Source organism: Triticum urartu, chromosome 6 (genome assembly GCF_003073215.2).
Source record: "Triticum urartu cultivar G1812 chromosome 6, Tu2.1, whole genome shotgun sequence".
NCBI lineage: Eukaryota > Viridiplantae > Streptophyta > Magnoliopsida > Poales > Poaceae > Triticum > Triticum urartu.
In genome coordinates this window covers 47,323,756-47,331,831 of record NC_053027.1, presented here as the reverse complement: position 1 = coordinate 47,331,831, position 8,076 = coordinate 47,323,756, and positions in this window count along the sequence as shown.

Genomic DNA, 8,076 nt, shown 5'->3' with positions numbered 1-8,076 from the left:
CACCGGCATTGGCGCGGTGCTGGTACAAGAAGGCCACCCCATCGCCTACTATAGCAAGGCGTTGGGAGTGAAGAACCAGAAATTATCAACATATGAGAAGGAATTCCTGGCGGTTATGATGGCGGTGGACAAGTGGCTCTCCTACCTTCAGCGTGGGCCGTTCACCATCCTCACAGATCACAAAAGCTTGTGCTCTCTGGGCGACCAGCAACTGGTGACGGATGTCCAACGCCGCGCAATGTCGAAGCTTGTCGGTATGCAGTTCAAGTTTCAGTACAAGCGCGACATCGACAACGGTGCCGCGGACGCGCTCTCCCGCGTGGGCAGCCACTTCAGCACCAGTGCTTTGTCACTGTGTCAGCCGGCATTGATTCAAGAGGTGGCAAATTCTTATGCCACTGATCTGGACGCGCAAGACCACTTGCAACAACTTGCACTGCACAGTTCCGATGATGAGGGGTACGAGCTATACCGCAGGCTCATTCGTCGCCAGGACCGACTCTGGATTGGCACCAACACTACCCTGCGCACCAAGCTCATCAGTGCAATGCATGACAGTGCCTTGGGTGGCCACTCCGGCGCCACGACCACCTACCATCGCATCAAGAAAGCTTTTGAGTGGAGGGTCCTGAAGCAAGATGTGGACGATTTCGTTCGGCAATGCCAGGTCTGTCAGCAGGCAAAGCACAAACTGCGCAAGCCCGCGGGCGAATTGGCACCGCTGCCAATCCCCTCAGCACCATGGCAAGACCTGATGATGGATTTTGTTGAAGGATTGTCCAAGTCAGAGGGGTATGATACAATCATGGTGGTAGTCAATCGATTCACAAAGTTTGCTCACTCCGTGCCCTTATGGCACCCGTTCACGGCGACGCAGGTGGCGCGCGTGTTCTGGGACAATGTCGTCAAGCTACACGGCATTCCCAAGTCCATCGTCAGCGATCGCGACAAGGTTTTCACCAGCACACTCTGGCGCGCTCTGCTTGCCGGCGCAGGCACCAAGTTCCTCTATTCCACGGCTTACCACCCACAGACAGACGGCCAGAGTGAACGCGTCAACCAGTGCATGGAAATGTACTTGCGCTGTGCCATTTACGACAACCCCAAGCAATGGAATTCTGGTACAACTCCTTGTTTCACTCGTCACTCGGCTGCTCTCCATTCAAAGCTCTGTATGGGGTCGAAGCAAACGAGGGGAGCATGGCCACCTGGCCGGCGTCCCAACCATCCTTGCCAGACGGCGAGCAATGGGACTGGTCAGTGCATCAAGAGAATCTGCGCGCACATATGACACGAGCGTAAGTCAGGCACAAGAAGTTCGCTGATCTGAACCGGACTAAAAGGGTGTTTCAGGTTGGGGAACAGGTTTTACTGAAACTGCAACCATATACACAGAAATCTGTGGCAAGCCGCCCATGCCCGAAGCTTGCTTTCAAGTTCTTCGGCCCTTTCTCAGTCCTCGACAGAATCGGACCATCGGCGTACAAGTTGGAGCTCCCTGCCAACAGCAAGATTCACCCAGTGTTTCACGTCTCGCAGTTGAAACCTTTCACACCTAACTACAGCCCCGTGTTCTCTAAACTTCCGGCCACCACCGATCTGTCGACTCAAGAGACTTCTCCAGTGGCAATCTTAGACAAAAGAATGATGAAAAGGGGCAACACACCGGTGATCCAACTTCAAGTTGCTTGGGATACGACTCCACAGTCCATCACTTGGGAGGACTATGACGTGCTTCGTCGGCGCTATCCACAAGCTTGCATCTGGGACGAGGAACCCATGGAAGAGGGAGACTGTTCTCAAGGAGGGGAGAATGTCACCACGGTAGTGCCAAACACCACCGCGTGACAGCCAGTTGGCAGGGCCAAGTGTAGCGGGTGCGTGCGAGCCAACTGTATGCGTGTGTGTGGCCACGGGCCAGAGCGTTGGGGTACTTAACCACCATGCAAGCGGTGTATTGGACAGGCTGTTATTTGAGTAAACTAAACTTCTCTCCTCTCTCTCTCACTCGCTCACCCCCTTCCTCACGACATCCTCATCCCCTTCCTCTCATCTTCCTACTCCGGTCACCTCGATCTAGATCGGGGCGTGACACTCAACGCCGCCGCCCCTCCCGTATTCCGTCGTCGCCGCCGGTTAGCACGCCTAGCGTCTGAGAACCAATGTGACCCACCTGTAAGCACTTAACTAGCCAAGTCTTTTACTTGTCGCTGAAAACAAATCTTTGCCTGTCGGTGTACTCTTTTCTCTACTACCAGAGACCTCACCAGTAAATTTTGTCATAAAATTATGTTGATTTACACAAATATTGTACTCCTTCGATCCATATTACTTGTCGACAAAAACAAATCTTTGTTTTCCGGTATTCTTTTCTCCACTACTAGAGACTTCACCAGTAAGTTTTGTCATAAAATAATGTCGATTTAGACAAATATTGTACTCCTCCGATCCATATTACTTGTCCCTCAAACAGATGTGTCTACTTATTGTTTAAATATGTATCTAGCCGTATTTCGGTGTAAGATAAAAGCGACAAGTAATATGGAATGAAGGAAGTAATAGAAAATTATGTGTAGTCAGAATTTTAAACAGAAAATTGAACTTCAAACTTAACTATGAAGAAAATTGCTTCATATTCCTTTGCTGAAAGTGTCAAAATGATCCTACCTTTTGAGACAGAGAGAGTAATTGACACCATGAAAACATTGCTTAAGTTGTAATGGAAGGATGGAAGAGGCTTTGCCAAGTTTAATCGCGTGCACATTGTCCTAATTCCGAATAAAATTGATGTGGAGGAGGTTGGCGACTTTTTCCCAATAAGCTTACCTTCATAGCTTCTCTAAGTTGTTTCCACAGATACTGACAAATAGGGTGCAATGGCGCATGAAGGAAATTGTTGTCGTGAATCAATTTGTGTTCATCCAAGGGTGCAATCTTCATGACAACTTCCTTTTGGTGCGACAGGTGGCCAGAAAAACTCATGCGAGGAAAAACTCATGTTTGAAGTTCTCTGGGCGAAAGGCTTTGGCAACTCATGGCTTAGATGGGTGGCTATCTCCTACAATACACTAGCACCAAGATCATAGTAGATGGTGTTCCTGACATGAGAATTGTGCATGCATGTGGCTTACGCTAGGGAGATCCCATCTAACTACTCTATTTGTGATAGCTATGGATGCACTCACGGTGATTACAAGCAGGACCAGAGGGTGTGCTCAGGTCATATGCAAGAATCAGAGCTAAACAAAGTTTATCTATCTGCACAGACAATGTTGCCCTGTTCATTCGTCCGACCATGCTAGACCTTTGCTTTATCAAGTGTGCTCTCGAAGTTTTTGGCGAGGCCTCGGGCTTTGCGTGTGAATTATAGAAAATCTTCTACAATTTTGACCAGAGGGGAGTAGGAGGATCGTTTGAGAGTGGAGGATCTATTGCAATGTGTGCTGGTTGAATTCCCCTGCAAGTACCTCGGCCTACAACTTGCCATCAAGCAACTCACAGAAGCTAAGCAATGATGGAAGGGTGAGAGTGCGTATAATCCATGGACTCAACATTAGTCATAAAGAACTCACATACTTATTGCAAAAATCTATTAGTCATCGAAATAAAGTACTACGTGCATGCTCCTAGGGGGATAGATTGGTAGGAAAAGACCCTCACTCGTCCCCGACCGCCACTCATAAGGAAGACAATGTGACGCCCTCGATTCAACCGTACACTAATCATACATGCAAATTTGTACGATCAAGATCAAGGACCCACGGGGAGATATCACAACACAACTCTAGACACAAATTAAAATAATACAAGCTTTATATTACAAGCCAGGGGTCTTGAGGGCTTGAATACGTAATCTCGAATACACAAGAGTCAGCGGAAGCGACAATATCTGAGTACAGACATAAGTTAGACAAGTTTGCCTTAAGAAGGCTAGCACAAAATCAACAACGATCGAAAAGGCAAGGCATCCTGCCTGGGAGCCTCCTAACTACTCCAAGTCGTCAGCAGCCGTCACGTAGTAGTAGGCACTGATACGTCCATTTTGCATCATGCTTTTATATCGATATTTATTGCATTATGGGCTGTTATTTCACACTATGTCACAATACTTATGGCTATTCTCTCTTATTTTACAAGGTTTACATAAGGAGGGAGAATGCCGCCAGCTGGAATTCTGGGCTGGAAAAGGAGCAAATATCAGAGACCTATTCTGCACAACTCCAAAAGTCCTGAAACTCCACGGAATACCTTATAATAAATAATGAAAAATCCTCGCCAAAGATGAAGACCAGGGGGCCCACACCCTTCCCATAAGGGTGGGGGGCGCGCCCCCCCTAGGGCATGCCCCCCTACCTCGTGGCCCCCCTGGTGGCTCTCCGATGACCATCTTCTCCTTTATGAAGTCTTTCGTCGAGAAAAAAACAAGAAGCAACCTTTTGGGATGAAACTTCGCCGCCACGAGGTGGAACCATGGTGGATTCAATCTAGAGCTCCGGCAGAGCTGTTCTGCCGGGGAAACTTCCCTCCTGGAGGGGGAAATCATCGCCATCATCATCACCAACGCTCCTCTCATCGGGAGAGGGCAATCTCCATCAACATCTTCATCAGCACCATCTCATCTCAAAACCCTAGTTCATCTCTTGTATCCAATTCTTGTCTCCAAGTCCGGAATTGGTGCTAGTAGGTTGCTAGTAGTGTTAATTACTCCTTGTAGTTGATGCTAGTTGGTTTAATTGGTGGGAGATCATATGTTCAGATCCTTTATGCATATTATTACCCCTCTGATTATGAATATGAATATGCTTTGTGAGTAGTTACGTTTGTTCCTGAGGACAAGGGAGAAGTCTTGCTATTAGTAGTCATGTGAATTTGGTATTCGTTTGATATTTTGATGAGATGTATGTTGCCTAGCCTCTAGTGGTGTTATGTGAACGTCGACTACATCACACTTCACCATTATTTGGGCCTAGAGGAAGGCATTGGGAAGTAATAAGTAGATGATGGGTTGCTAGAGTGACAGAAGCTTAAACCCTAGTTTATGCGTTGCTTTGTAAGGGACTGATTTGGATCCATATGTTTCATGCTATGGTTAGGTTTACCTTAATACTTTTGTTGTACTTGCGGATGCTTGCAATAGAGGTTAATCATAAGTGGGATGCTTGTTCAAATAAGAACAGCACCCAAGCACCGGTCCACCTACATGTCAAATTATCAAAGTACCAAACGTGAATCATATGAACATGATGAAAACTAGCTTGACGATATTCCCATGTGTCCTCGGGAGCGCTTTTCCTTATATAAGAGTTTGTCCAGGCTTGTCCTTTGCTACGAAAAGGATTGGGCCACCTTGCTTCACTTTATTTACTTTTGTTACTTGTTGCTCGTTACAAATTATCTCATCACAAAACTATCTGTTACCACTTATTTCAGGACTTGCAGAGAATACCTTGCTGAAAACCGCTTATCATTTCCTTCTGCTCCTCATTGGGTTCGACACTCTTACTTATCGAAAGGACTATGATAGATCCCCTATACTTGTGGGTCATCAAGACTCTTTTCTGGTGCCGTTGCCGGGGAGTGAAGCGCCTTTGGTAGGTGGAATTTGGTAAGGAAAAATTTATATAGTGTGCTGAAATTTACTGTCACTTGTTACTATGGAAAGTAATCCTGTGAGGGGCTTGTTCGGGGTATCTTCACCCCGACCAGTAGAGCAAAGAGTTGCTCCTCAACCTATTGAACCTATTGAAAATGAAATTCCTTATGAGTATTGTCGGTGTCAAAACCGGTGGATCTCGGGTAGGGGGTCCCGAACTGTGCGTCTAGGCCGGATGGTAACAGGAGGCAAGGTACACGATGTTTTACCCAGGTTCAGGCCCTCTTGATGGAGGTAAAACCCTACGTCCTGCTTGATTAATATTGATGATATGGGTAGTACAAGAGTAGATCTACCACGAGATCAAGGAGGCTAAACCCTAGAAGCTAGCCTATGGTATGATTGTTGTATGATGAAGTTGTCCTACAGACTAAAACCCGCCGGTTTATATAGACACCGGAGAGGGTTAGGGTTACACAAAGTCGGTTACAATGGTAGGAGATCTTGAATATCCGCATCGCCAAGCTTGCCTTCCACGCCAAGGAAAGTCCCATCCGGACATGGGAAGTCTTCAATCTTGTATCTTCATAGTCCTAGAGTACGGCTGAAGGTATAGTCCGGCTACCCGAACACCCCCTAATCCAGGACTCCCTCAGTAGCCCCTGAACCAGGCTTCAATGACGACGAGTCCGGCGCGCAGATTGTCTTCGTCATTGCAAGGCGGGTTCCTCCTCCAAATTCTTCATAAAAGTTTGTAAACACCAAGAGTAGTGTCCGGCTCTGCAAAATAAGTTTCCACGTATTGCCACAGAGAGATTAACACAAATCTAATCTGCTGACGTATTCCGTAGCGTGACATCACACTACGGCCAAGCCTTTATTCGAATCGTTTTCACTTTTCCACCTCAGCGTGTTTTGCGAGGCGGTTTCCTTGGCACGTCTTGTCAAAGTAGAGATCGTTTCCTCCATTTACGGGATTCTCATCAATACGGACGTGGGTAACCCCACCGCGCCATTTATCACGGCGCTTGGGAGGCAAGCGAGTTTTACTAGGCTGGTGGGGACGCATAGTCGCATCCGCTCATATAAGGGGATAAGGATCCACCTTTTTACCTACGCCTTCTTCCTCCTTTGCCTATCCATCTTCTGCGCACCCGAGCTCCAGCGCCCAAACCCGCACTTCCTACCTCAACCTTCTCCAACAATGTCCGGAGCGGGAGGCAAGTGGATGGTCTCCTCCATCACGGAGGGCCATGTCAAAAGGCTAAGGAAGGTCGGATACCTGTCCAAAGACATCGCGCACCGGCTTCCTGAGGAGGGGCAGCTTCTCCCCACCCCAAGGCCCCATGAGAGGGTAGTATTTCTTCCCCACTTCCTTCGCGGACTGGGTTTTCCTCTCCACCCATTTGTCCACGGGCTCATGTTCTACTATGGCCTAGATTTCCACGATCTGGCCCCGAATTTCGTCCTCAATATCTCGGTGTTTATCGTCGTGTGCGAGGCTTTCCTCTGCATCCGCCCCCATTTCGGCCTCTGGCTCAAGACCTTCAACGTCAAGCCAAAGGTGGTGCGCGGCAACCAGGCGGAGTGCGGAGGTGCCATGGCGGACAAAATAGCCAACGTCCTATGGCTCGACGGCTCCTTTGTGGAGACCTTGAAGGGGTGGCAGTCAGGGTGGTTTTACATCACCGAGCCACGCGATCCGAAGTGGATCGCAGCCCCTGAATTCCGATCCGAACACCCTACGCGGCTCACGTCCTGGAAGGAGACGGGCTTGTCATGGGGCGACGAAGAAGAGGTGACTGGACTGCAAAAATGCATCCAGTCCCTGGTGAACAAGCAGCTCAAGCTTGTCAACGTAGTCCAGGTCATGCTTGTCCGCCGGATCCTTCCGTGTCAAGAATGGGACTTCAATTTGTGGGAGTTCAACCCGGCGCAGCACCGAACTCTGAGCAGGCTCTTCGACACGACGTACGAAGATGTCTGGAAGGGGCTAACCAAAGGCGCCGAGGCTCCCACATCCGCCTCCGAAGATCGCGGATTCAGCTCGCAGAATCCTGCTGGTGAGGTAAAATATTTTCATCTTTTACAGGATGTTAAGTTTTCTTCATAGTTTGACTCTATGCGGGATCTAAACTCCCTCACCTTTGACAAGATTGGCAGGCGAAGTCCGGACTGATTAACTGTCCGGCTCCCTTGCCCGAAGACCCAACCCCTGCTCTCCTAGTGAAGCTGCTGGTTCCGGCACCCTATGTGGTGCCGGAGAAGAAGGCCAAGAAGAAGAAGGCCACGGGGACTCGAAAGAGTTCCCGACATATGGTGGTGTCGGACTCATTGTCCGATGAGTCCGAGACGCACTCCTCCCGTGAAGACGAGGAGGAGGAAGAAGAGTCCTCTCCCCCTCCAGCGAGGGGAGGAAAGAAGAGGAAGGCCGCCCTAGTGGGGGGGGCGAAGGGTCCAAGAAGAGGAAAACCCCTCCGCCG